Source organism: Thalassophryne amazonica, chromosome 1 (assembly GCF_902500255.1).
Source record: "Thalassophryne amazonica chromosome 1, fThaAma1.1, whole genome shotgun sequence".
Taxonomy (NCBI): Eukaryota; Metazoa; Chordata; class Actinopteri; order Batrachoidiformes; family Batrachoididae; genus Thalassophryne; species Thalassophryne amazonica.
The window spans coordinates 98,101,644-98,115,124 of NC_047103.1; the positions used below are offsets into that span (position 1 = coordinate 98,101,644).

At 41.4% G+C, this 13,481-nt stretch overlaps 1 long non-coding RNA gene across 1 annotated transcript; it reads left to right on the forward strand.

The window, feature by feature from the left end:
* Positions 1-273: 273 nt before the first annotated feature.
* On the forward strand, positions 274-13,216 carry LOC117519996. Its single transcript, XR_004563502.1, has 3 exons — positions 274-287; positions 5,013-5,017; positions 13,140-13,216. It is a non-coding gene; the product is annotated as an uncharacterized LOC117519996 (long non-coding RNA).
* The last annotated feature ends 265 nt before the right edge of the window (positions 13,217-13,481 follow it).

Sequence of the window (13,481 nt, forward strand, 5' to 3'; positions counted from 1 at the left end):
GGACTTACTACCTTAGATAAGGTTTTCTTTATTGGGAGGAGGTTCTTGATGTCTGTCACTAGTGTAGGTAGTTCTGGTGGGCACTGAAGCGTCTGGAGTTTTGACATCACTGCATGTTTTACTTAATGGTAATGAATAAAATTTCCTCCTATAATTCCAAACCTCTGAATCAAGTTATTAAATGGCACAAACCTGTTATTATGAAAGAGATGATGAAGGTGTGTAATTCCTTTCTGTTCCCATGTGCTGATATAAAGAGCTGCTTTATTAATCTTGAAGTCTGGGTTGTGCCAAATAGGAGCATCTGTACAGATTTCCATTAGTGAGTTTGTAATTTCTAAAGTTTTCCACCAGGCAGTCAAAGTGGAAGAAATCAACAGATTTTTAAAACATTTATGGCGTTTAATGGAAGTAGTAATAAAGGGTAAATCTGAGAGTTTGATTTTGTTACATTCTAACTGTTCTAATTCAGTCCAGAAGCTGTGGACTGGATCAGGATGAATCCATTTTTATCAAGTATTGTATCTGATTAGCCAGATAGTAATGTAGAAAATTTGGTGCTTCCAGACCCCCTTGAGATTTATTTTTGAAGAGTAGCTAGACTAATTTTAGCTTTTTTTATTTTTCCAGTAAAACTTTGAAATGGCCGAATCTAAAGACTGAAGCCAACTGACTGTGAGTTTGAATGGAATAATTGAAAACAGATAGTTAATTTGTGGTAATATTTTCATTTTCATAGTTGCTATTCGCCCTAATAGGGAGATGGGGAGGTTGTTCCATTGTTTCAAATCGTTACAGATTTTGTCCGTGAGTGGGGCGAGGTTCAAATGGGCCAGCTCTCCTAATTTAGAAGAGATGTTTATGCCTAGGTACTTAATATTGCCAGAAGGAAAGGTATAGTGTGGATCTTGGGGTGAAGGATTCCATGAATCCTCAGTTAAAGGAAGTATCATTAATTTTGACCAATTAATAGAGTAATCTGATAGTTGTGAGAACATAGTGATCAATTTAAATACTTCTTGTAGCGATTTTGAGGGTTCTTGGAGATACAGTATATCATCAGCATATAGATTGATTTTTTGGTCAGACACTGCAGAGTTGATACCCTTGATGTTAACATTCTGACGTATTGCAGCCGCAAGCGGTTCGATAAATATTGCGAAAAGCAGTGGTGAGAGTGGGCAGCCTTGTCTAGTCCCTCTTTGCAATGTGAAACTTTGAGAGGTAATCTCATTAGTTGTGACTGTGGCCTTTGGTGATTATATAGGGTTGTGATCCAGTGAATAAATGATTCTTCAAAACCAAATTTATGGAGGACTCTAATCAGGAAACATCAACTGACTTTATCAAAGGCTTTTTCGGTGTCCAATGACACCACTATTGCCTTTGTATTGCTACGCTGTGATTTGTCAATAAGATTGAGAAGTCTTCTGACGTTACTGGTAGAATGTCGACCATTAATGAACCCAGTTTGGTCCTTATGTATTATTATTGGTAATTTTTTTTTTTTCTAAGCAAGATGCCAATGCCTTAGCAATGATTTTTACATCATTATTTATTAATGATAGCGGGCGGTAATTCGAAGTCAGAGTAGGGTCTTTTTCTGGTTTTAATATAAGTTTTATTGCTGCAGTATTCATATGAGTGGGAATTTGACCTTTAGTCCAGATTTCTGAAGCAGTCCTAAAGAATAGTGGAGCCAGTATCTGCCAAAAATGTTTCAGGAATTCAGGAGGAAAGCCATCTGGGCCCGGAGCCCTGCCATTCGGCATTTTGTTCAAAGCTGCATGTAGTTCTACGATAGTTAGAGGTGTGTCTAATATATCTGTGTGTTCTTTAGATAGATTAGAAATTAAATAAAATTAAATTAGAAATCTGTGAAAACAATGTATGAAAAAAGGTTGGGTCATCATTGTTGGGAGCGTATAAATTAACAATTGTAAATATTTCACTAGAAATAGTTGCCTGGGTTATTATATACCGACCTTCAGGATCTGTCACAGAGTTATTAAGAATAAATGGGACTCTTCGATGAACTAATATACTTACTCCTCTTTGCCTGCTGTTATAACAAGCTGAAAAACACTGACTAAATATTGGGCCAATCAGTAAATTTTCCTCTGCTTTAGATATATGTGTTTCTTGTAGAAGACAAATATTTGCATTTAATTTTGCGATGTGATCCATGACTTTTAACTTCTTTGCCTGTGAGCGAATGCCACGCACATTCCATGACAGCAAATTTAGAGGATGCATATTAAAGAAAAAAATTCTGATACTACATATTGAAAAAGCTCACAGAAAAGAGAAACAGACACACGTACGACATACACTGAACATGGATTACACATGCATGATGAGTGAGTGTAACAGGTGTGTGTGTTAAAGTGCGCATGTAGCTTAAAGAGAGACTGTGTGCAGTGGGAGCGTTTTTAAATTATCCATCTTCTTTACACTGTAGACATCCTCAGAAGAGCCACTGGGTTGCGGATGGATCCCGATACAGCTGACCATCTATATACAGTTTATCTACTACCAAGTATGCACGTTCATTATTCTGCCTATGCTGTTTCATGATCGGGTAAAGAATCTTTCTGCGGTCGTTGATCTCTTTTGGAAACTGGTCATTTATTCCAATGTTGGTCCCTCTGAGCTCTCTGGCTTTGCTTTTAATGTGGTCATTATGTTTGTAGTATTCTAGTTTGGTGATGATGGACCAAGGTCTTCTGCTCTTGGGTCCACCGAGTCTGTGCACACGATGAAAAGTGATGTTATCGACAGTAGCTGAAGGAAGTTTGAGTTTGGAAACCATGAAGTCTTTTAAAAGGGTTTCTGGATCATCTGAGGCGGGGTTTTCTGGTATCCCTGAGAAAATTAAGTTATCACGCATGCTCCCGGACTGAATATCCAGTATTATTTCATTAGCTTTCTTGTTTTCTTTGGTTAGCATGTCTGTTGTTTTGGTTAATAACTCCACCGATGCTTTGAGTGATTTTTTTTTCAGACTCCAGCCGTTCTATTTTTTCATATGCAAAATTGAGGCTTACCTGAATGTCTTTAATCTCCATGTGTAACGCCATAAGTGAATCCAGCTTCGTATTGATGGACCGGAGCACACTTACCTCCATCTCCGTTGTCTGGAGATCCTCCGTGTCTGTAGAGGAGTCCTTTTTCTTACGTTTACACGGGTTGTTGTCGTCTTTGTGTACCGGAGAAGCCATATCCGAGCAGCAGGCCTGGAAGTAGTGATCGATGTAGTTTTCTAAATCTGCGATGTTGGTTCTGGATTCCACATCTGCCAAGAGCTGTTGTCATTTAGGCTTTCTTTCCTTTGTTGTTTGTGGATATTTAATTAAATCCAGCGGGCTTTTTTTTCCATCAATTTAAATGCCACGTCGTCGAGTCTCGCTACTGTTGCGCTGTGCCGTTCTATGCCATCTTGTCACTCCCTCCCTCCCTTGGACCTCTACCTCTATTTTTGAAACTTGTTGCTGGCATCCATTTCAAAATGAGGAAATATTTCAACCAAAACAAAAAAGTTTATCAGTTTGAACATTAAATATTTGTCTTTGTTTTGAATTCAATTGAATGTAGGTTCAAGAGGATTTGCAAATCACTGCATTCTGTTTTATTTACATTTCACATAACGTCCCAACTTCATTGGAAATTTTTTATTTAATTTCTACTCTTTCTTTCTGTCATGTAAACTATAATTTACGTGGTGGAAGTGACATGAGCCTGCCCAGCTGGCTGTGCCACGAACTCAGGTGCTGGCTGGTCCTCATGAGGGTGTGAGTACATAAGTGCATTGCATGGTCACCAGATGAGGTGCAGGGCACAGCAGTCAGCTGTCCCAGCAGTGCAATGTGCTGGACAGCGCCCGGACTCCGGGACCCCCAGCCACAGCTGACAATGTTGGATTCATGGTGTGTGTGTGTGTGTGTGTGTGAGTGTGTGTGTTGGGGGGACACACTCCACAAACCATTTGTTTTGGGGGGAGCACTTAGACACTTTTCACAGACAGCTCGAATGTGGTCGCCTGCTGTCTACTATCATAGCACGTGAGCGAATATCCATGCATTTTCTTAGTGCCTGGCGAGCGGTGTTAGATGTTCATGTGTGGCACCTGGAATTTTTCCGACACCTGCCGAGAGAGGGGTTGAGTGGGCATGCGCAGGGCATTCGCTGTCTTTTGGGCACTTTTCTGTGCAAATGGTTGTGCACGCGAGTGTGTAGCGTGTGTGTACATGATGCACATGCGCGGCATGCATGTGCGTGGTGGGGGGGTGGACATTATTATATGTGGCACATGGAGGTCACCCCAGCAGGCTTTGCAGATCCATGTTGAGGTTCCCTCATATGTGCGCAAATTGTTTTGGATCCCGTTTTGGCCATCAGAATATGTAAATTGTGGCCAGATGGACGTCAGATTACACATGTACTTCCGTGGGCTAGGTGCAGCATCTCATCGGCACCAGGAGGGTTTTGAACATGTGCATCACACTTGGGGCCGGCAGCCGATTTTGACCAACTGTGCAACTTCCGCAGATGGCTGTCACAACATTTTGAAAGTGAAATATGACACTTTTCAGATGTGCGTCGATTCATAATTCCGATGCCATTCTGCATGATTCAGGCTATGTGTGACAGGGGAATAAGAAATCACGTGTACATAAGTATTCATACCCTTTGCTCAACACATTGTTGATGAAACTTTGGCAAAAATTCCAGCCTCAAATCTCCTTGAATATGAAGTCAAAGCATTGGCATTCCTCCAGTGCATCTGGAAAGTATTCACAGTACTTCACTTTGCTGATATTTTGCTATGTTACAGCCATATTTCAAAATGGTTGAAATTCTTGTTCATCCTCAAAATGCTACAAATAATACCCCGTAATGACAATGTGAAAAGGTTTTCTTTTTTTTTTTAGATTTTTGCAAATTTCTAAAAAAGAAAACGTATCACATGAATTTAAGTATTCACACCATTTCCCATTAAGCTCAAAATTGAGCTAAAGTGCATTCTGTTTCCAGTGATCATTCTTGAGATGTTTCTACAGCTTACTTGGAGTCCAGCTGGGGTAAATTCAATCGATTGGACATGATTTGGAAAGGCATACACCTGTCTACAGATAAGGTCCCACGGTTAACAGTGCATGTCCGAGCACAAACCAAGCATGAAGTCAAAAGGATTGTCTGTAGAATTCTGAGATAGGACTCTCTTGAGGCACAAATCAGAAACAGTACAAAAACAATTCAAACTGCTGATTTGAAGGTCTCAATGAGCACAGTGGCCTCCATAATCTCTACACTGAAGAAGTTCAGGTCTGCCCAGACTCTTCCTAGACTTGGTTGCCCATTTCAACTGAGCAATCGGGGGAGAAGAGCCTTAGTCAGGGAGGTGACCAAGAACACGATTGTCACTCTGTCAGATCTTCAGCATTGCTCTGTAGAGAGAGAAGAACCTTGCAGAATGACAACCATCTCTGCAGCAACTAATCAGGACTATATGGTTGATTGGCCAGATGGAACCCACTCCTTAGGAAAAGGGACATGGCAGCCCACCTGGAGTTTGCCAAAAGGCACCTGATCTTCTGTCAGACCATAAGAAACAAAATTCTCTGGTCTGATGACACAGAGATGGAACTCTCAGGTGTCATGTTTGGAGGAAACCAGACATTTGGGATGGATATTGATAAGGTTTTATTGATATTGATGCTATTATCAAGTCCACTTATTGATCCGATTCATTATCAATTCCCTTATCGATACCTCTTGTGAATTTTCTGTGTACTAAAAGTAGGATTTTACAGGTTTTCTATGTCAACAACATTTTATTTGGTCTCTGGATCCTCGATCTCTGGACATAATTAAAAATAACTAAAATTTGTAGTTTTTGTCAAGAGCATTTCCTTTCAGACATTTTGGCATGTAAGTCACTTCATACTTCTGAGCTGAGCTCAGCCGGCTGCTGCACGTCAGCGCAAGACGTCTCATTTTGGGAGGAAAAAAAAATGTTTTGATCGATTGCAGTTTGTTTGCAGTGATGCCGGCAACGCGTTACTCTAATCTGACCACTTTTTTAGTAATGAGTAATCTTGGAAAACCTCAACTGCCTCTACTGGTGGTTGGCTCTCACTGCGGTATTGTATCACTTCCTGTTCCGGAGCACAGCAGTGTTTTGCTGTATCTGTTAGCTGTGTAATCTGCGTAGTTAGATTGATCTAGATAACTAGATAACGATTTATTTCACAGTGTAATCTTCACGTGCCTTAATTAAAGCACTCTCTCTGCTGAATCACCTCTAAATTATTCACACATTATTCACTTTGTGTGTTTTAGGAATCCGCTAGCTTAGCGCAGCTATTAGCTCTTAGCCGGTTTAGCATGGTGGCTAGTTATTCCTCGGCCTCCTTTAGCAGTAACGGTACTTGTAATAAGTGTAGCTTGTTCGTAGCTTTGGAGGCCAGGCTGGGCGAATTGGAGACTCGGCTCTGCACCATGGAAAATCCTACAGCTAGCCAGGCCCCTGTAGTTGGTGCGGAACAAGGTAGCTTAGCCGCCATTAGCTGTCCCCCAGCAGATCCTGAGCAGCCAGGAAAGCAGGCCGGCTGGGTGACTGTGAGGAAGAAGCATAGTTCTAAACAGAAGCCCCCTGTACACCACCTACCCGTTCACATTTCTAACCGTTTTTTCCCACTCGGCGACACACCCACCGAGGATCAAACTCTGGTTATTGGCGACTCTGTTTTGAGAAATGTGAAGTTAGCAACACCAGCAACCATAGTCAAATGTCATCCGGGGGCCAGAGCAGGCGACACTGAAGGAAATTTGAAACTGCTGGCTAAGGCTAAGCGTAAATTTGGTAAGATTGTAATTCACGTCGTCAGTAATGACACCCGGTTACGCAGGGGTGTGCTGGGAACATTTTTCAGCCGGGGAGTTTCATATCCACCCGGCCCACAAACCGCCAGCGGACAGCGATAATAAGAGTTCTGCTGTGGCATTTCAATCCAGCATTTATGTGCTGACTGACTGTGAAAATTGGGTGGCTTATAATAGAAAGTAAAAGCTAGTTAGTTGTTTTTTTTTTTGCGTTCCCTCGCAATAACCTTGTTATGTGTCGACGCAGGTTGAGGAGCGGACCTGCGTCTGACGGAACCCAGCGCTAAAATAACCAGAAAGCGGTTCCAATAACAAAACAATTTATTTTTTCACCCTCTGGTGCATAACAAAGTGTATGAACAAAAGATGCGTCAGTCTGGTGGAGTGAAGGCTGGCATGCTCTCCAGCGCCTAAAAGGATCGAAGCCCGGTGCTTCTGGACTCACTCTACCGCCAAACACCCCCCAGGTGGACACGACAAACCGACTCTCTGCGAAGGATAGAAAAGGTGAGGTAAATCAGCAGCTACAATCAATATCCTTCAAAAGGCACACACTATCAGCAACACATTCAGGTCTGTATTTAAGCTTTATGTAAATGAGCAGCTTCTCACAACAGGTGGAGGATTACCACTCCGCACGCCACGGCAGTGAGAAGCGAGCTGCACAATTCTCATCACAATTCAAATCTACTGCGTAACAAAATACCAAGTTACTATCAACAATTAGTCAAACAATTAATCACCTCAGATGTGTGCTGACAGCATGTGTCCCTCACCCTTCTTCCTTCACAGGCACGATGTGTCAAACCCAGGCGCGGTCCTCAGCGTCTCACAAACGAACATCACAAGGTCGAGTTCCCGGCAATTCTGCTTGAATCACACATGGCTTAAATGCAGAACGCCATCTCATTATCTGCTTCAGCTGAAAGTCTTTAAGGTTGCACGTGAGCACCATCCACAGGTGCTGCACATAACGTTGATGAGGGTGAAGGACTCTTCAGCCAGCACCTTCTCCACAGACAAATCAGTTTTCATACCACCTGGAGAGCAAAGAAAAGAAAAGAACACCAAAATGTCCAGCCACACCCCCCCAACACACAACAAACCTAATATCATATTAAAGTTCATGCGTATCAGCGCACACAGTGAGTGGAGTCAGGTGGGGGGAGACTGAACGTATATGCACGTGCGCGCGCACACACACACACACACACACACACACACACACAGCAGACAACAACAGGATTCACGACAGATGAGGGAATAAGTTGCTACACCTTGCGCAGCTGTATGACTCCATATGAAATATAGTTTATTTATACAACAGTGTAAGTAGCAACACTTGTTATCAATGTTTATGTTTTCTTTTTTGAATCACGTTGCTGTCTGCTGTGTGTGCGCGCGCGCATATGCACTCAGTCTCCACCCACCTGCTTTCACTCATTGTGCGCGCTGATAGGCATGAAATAAATTTTTTTTAAGAAAGAAACGCGACCCCGATGTGTGATTTTTGAAGGTACAATGTGAACAGTCACATCGCATCAGAGCATCGGGCCGTACAGTGTGAAAACATGAATCGTGTGCTCTGAACTTTTAAACCCTGCGGTTTTGTCGCACAGTTTGAGCTGGAGCCGAGTACAACGATTGAAAATATCGTACAGTGTATGCCCAGCCAAGTCAGTGTCTTTTTCTTTTTCTTAATTTAGCTTTTTCAGCTCCACCTGGCTTTTTTCTGTCCATCGTTTCCTTCACGGGCCACTCCTCCTGTACTTGCTAGTAGCGCAAATCCCATCTGAGCGCACAGGGCTTGGTTGGACTGAACTAACTGTAATGAATGCATAGGGGTGTTAAACGTGTAATGGGATGCCCCTACCTCGGGCTTTGGAAAAGATAGTGTTGCAAAAGAAGCAGTCTTAAGTTATTTTCTTGTGAATTTTCGTGATTGTAAGACATTTATAACACTTAATGTCTTATCTTTAAGATACAACAGCCCAAGTGTCTTGCTGTGTAGCCTAACAGTGGTGGTCATATATGTATGTATATATTAACACCCCCTCACAATGGTCCCAGGTTGGACCAGCCCACCGGGAAAACTCCCGACTCTCATGATTACCCAGCATGTGGTAGCAGTTACGCCAATCAGAGGTCACTAAAATTAATATTGAATCGGTGTGTAACTTTGCAAAAACAATGTCAGACTCTGTAGTTTTCTCTGGGCCCCTCCCCAATCAGACCGGAAGTGACATGTTTAGCTGCATGTTCTCCTTGAATTGCTGTCTGTCTGAGTGGTGTCCAAAAAATGAGATGGGCTTCATAGATAATTGGCAAAGTTTCTGGGGAAAACTTGGTCTTGTTAGGAGAGATGGCATCCATCCCACTTTGGATGGAGCAGCTCTCATCTCTAGAAATCTGGCCAATTTTATTAAACCCTCCAAATCGTGACTATCCAGGGTTGGGACCAGGAAGCAGAGTTGTAGTCTTACACACCTCTCTGCAGCTTCTCTCCCCCTGCCATCCCCCCAATACCCCATCCCCATAGAGACGGTGCCTGCTCCCAGACCACCAACAACCAGTAAAAATCTATTTAAGCATAAAAATTCAAAAAGAAAAAATAATATAGCACCTTCAACTGCACCACAGACTAAAACAGTTAAATGTGGTCTATTAAACATTAGGTCTCTCTCTTCTAAGTCCCTGTTAGTAAATGATATAATAATTGATCAACATTTTGATTTATTCTGCCTTACAGAAACCTGGTTACAGCAGGATGATTATGTTAGTTTAAATGAGTCAACAACCGAGTCACACTAACTGTCAGAATGCTCGAAGCATGGGTCGAGGAGGAGGATTAGCAGGAATCTTCCACTCCAGCTTATTAATTAATCACAGACCCAGACAGAGCTTTAATTCATTTGAAAGCTTGACTCTTAGTTTTGTCCATCCAAATTGGAAGTCTCAAAAACCAGTTTTATTTGTTATTATCTATCATCCACTTGGTCGTTACTGTGAGTTTCTCTGTGAATTTTCAGACCATTTGTCTGACTTAGTGCTTAGCTCAGATAAGATAATTATAGTGGGTGATTTTAACATCCACATAGATGCTGAGAATGACAGCCTCAACACTGCATTTAATCTATTATTAGATTCAGTTGGCTTCGCTCAAAATGTAAATGAGCCCACCCACCATTTTAACCGCACTTTAGATCTTGTTCTGACATATGGCATAGAAATTGAAGACTTAACAGTATTCCCTGAAAACCCCCTGTTGTCTGATCATTTCTTAATAACATTTACATTTACTTTAATGGACTACCCAGCAGTGGGGAATAAGTTTCATTACAGTAGACGTCTTTCTGAAAGCGCTGTAACTAGGTTTAAGGATATGATTCCTTCTTTGTTATGTTCTTCAATGCCATATACCAACACAGTGCAGAGTAGCTACCTAAACTCTGTGATTGAGATAGATTATCTCGTCAATAGCTTTACATCCTCATTGAGCACATCTTTGGATGCTGTAGCTCCTCTGAAAAAGAGAGCCTTAAATCAGAAATGCTTGACTCCATGGTATAACCCACAAACTCGCAGCTTAAAGCAGATAACCCGTAAGCTGGGAAATGGCGTCTCACTAATTTAGAAGATCTTCATTTAGCCTGGAAAAGAGTCTGTTGCTCTATAAAAAAAAGCCCTCCGTAAAGCTAGGATATCTTACTATTCATCACTAATTGAAGAAAATAAGAACAACCCCAGGTTTCTTTTCAGCACTGTAGCCAGGCTGACAAAGAGTCAGAGCTCTATTGAGCCGAGTATTCCTTTAACTTTAACTACTAATGACTTCATGACTTTCTTGCAAATAAAATTTTAACTATTAGAGAAAAAATTATTCATAACCATCCCAAAGACATATCTTTATGTTTGGCTGCCTTCATTAATGCTGGTATTTGGCTAGACTCTTTCTCTCCAATTGTTCTGTCTGAGTTATTTTCATTAGTTACTTCCTCCAAACCATCAACATGTCTATTAGACCCCATTCCTACCAGGCTGCTCAAGGAATCCCCACCATTAGTTAATGCTTCGATCTTAAATATGATCAATCTATCTTTATTAGTTGGCTATGTACCACAGGCTTTTAAGGTGGCAGTAATTAAATCATTACTTAAAAAGCCATCACTTGACCCAGCTATCTTAGCTAATTATAGGCCAATCTCCAACCTTCCTTTTCTCTCAAAAATTCTTGAAAGGGTAGTTGTAAAACAGCTAACTGATCATCTGCAGAGGAATGGTCTATTTGAAGAGTTTCAGTCAGGTTTCAGGATTCATCATAGTACAGAAACAGCATTAGTGAAGGTTACAAATGATCGTCTCATGGCCTCAGTGGACTCATCTCTGTGCTTGCTTAGACCTCAGTGCAGCTTTTGATACTGTTGACCATGTATCAATAATTACCGTTCCTATTGGGCCGGTACCATCCCTGTAGACACTCCATTATTTATTTTTATTTATTTTATTTATTGCAAAAATAAATTTAAAAAAATCACATTTGCTTTTTGGGGTGTTGTGAGTTGAAGTTGTGTGGGAAAAAAATGAATTTAATCTATTTTGGAACATAACTGTGCAAAAAGGGAAGCACTGAATACTTTCTGGATGCACTGTAATAGATCAATTCTGAGATAAATTATGTGAAGCTGCACCTGTGCTGTTCCCTTGGGAAATGTATAGTAATTGGAGAAACATGCTTCTCATTGACTTACAAAAGATAGTGACACACTGTTTAAGCAATGTCTGACAGGGATTTTTTTCTGTTATTTTACAGTAGCATGTAGTGACACTTAACACCTACACTTGCAGGTGTATTGTTCCCTCCTAGTAGTGCATGACAGTCCCTTGAGTGAAGGAGAAGGTCAGCCAGTCAGTCTAGGGCCCTCCAAATGCTTGTGGCCCTGTGCTGAAGCTCCTCTAAGCCCTTGCATTAAGTAGGCAGTGGGTGCATGTACTAAAGTAATGGCACTGTCAGAAACATGGCATAATTGGCATATGGGGATAATCCAGAAGTTATTTTTCAAAAAAGTAACTCATTATTTACTGCTTCAAATAACGCAGAGCCAAATGTACTATGTCAACAGTCATGTTCTTGCTGCAAAATTCAGAGTACTGATGCATCGCTGCTCCTCCTCTACACCAAATGTTTTTCTCATTTCCATTTGAAACACGGCAGTGTTTATGTATCATTGTGACATCAGCTGACAATTTCAACACGCCCACCAAAGAGGAGTAAATCTTCTACAGCTGCAGTTATTAAACTGCAGCCTGCTAATCAAGTTATGCCACCTCCTGAGGTTGGGTAAGTGCCCACCACACACTCTGTATCATGCAGGTGGACATGGGCATGATGACTTCTTTGAGAACCTGTCATGATGCAATCAAAGGTTTGCTATTGCTTGCTTTTTTAATTATATTATAAGATTGGTTAGGACTGTTGCATCACAGCGAGAAGGTCATGGGATTGATTCCCACCTGTGGCATTTCTGTATGGAGTTTGCATGTTGTCCACGTCTGTGTGGGTTCTCTTCATGTGCTCTGGCTTTATCCCACATACAAAGACATCCAGGTTAGGTGAGAGAATAGACTGAATAAGGAACAGAGAATAGTCTTTAATGTCATTGTATGGGGAGGGGGTATACAATGAAATTAGTGCAGTTGTGAATGCGTTTGTATATATGTGGCCCTGCGACAGACTGGCGTCTTGTTCAAGGTGTACTCTGCCTCATGCACTATGACTGCTGGTACAGGCTCCAGCCCCTCGTGACCCAATCTTGGATAAGCAAATAAAGATTAGTGTGTGTGCGTGCATGCGTGAGTGTGTGTGCGTGGTGCAAGATGAGAAAAGCAGTGATAACACGAATGGGCATTGTCTCAGTGTGATGAGCAGGAATGGTGGAGCCCTCTGCCATTTGTGGCTCTCTGCATCTGTCTGCAGATTACATGTCTGCTCTGTAAGAAGGATTCATCCTCTACTGCATCTCATGAGGTTTCATCATTTTTTCCACATCTGATCTGAGGGGCTGAGGGCACAGTGCAAAGCCCACACTCTTAAGATAGAGGAAAGTGGAAAAATTGAAATGTTAAATGGATGATGTAATATGTCTCTGCTGATAAAAATAAAAAGGAATATTCAAATGCACTAAAAAAACAATGTGTTCTGAAAAAATTCACTCTACATTACTTTTTAGGTGGGCTGCTGCACAACAAAACCACAGACACTGCAAAAAAGGAGTGTCTAAAAACAAGATAAAAACACTAAATCTGAGGGAAAAGGTACTCAAAACAAGTGAAATTTGTCCCCGCACCAAGAAAATTTCACTTAAGATTTCTTGAATTAAGATTCTTAAATCTAGAAATAAGCACGTCTACAGATGTACGAGGGCTGTCAATAAAGTATAGGTCCTTTTTATTTTTTTCAAAAACTATATGGATTTCATTCATATGTTTTTACATCAGACATGCTTGAACCCTTGTGCGCATGCGTGAGTTTTTCCACGCCTGTTGGTGACGTCATTCGCACTGTGAGCACTCCTTGTGTGAGGAGTCGTCCAGGCCCC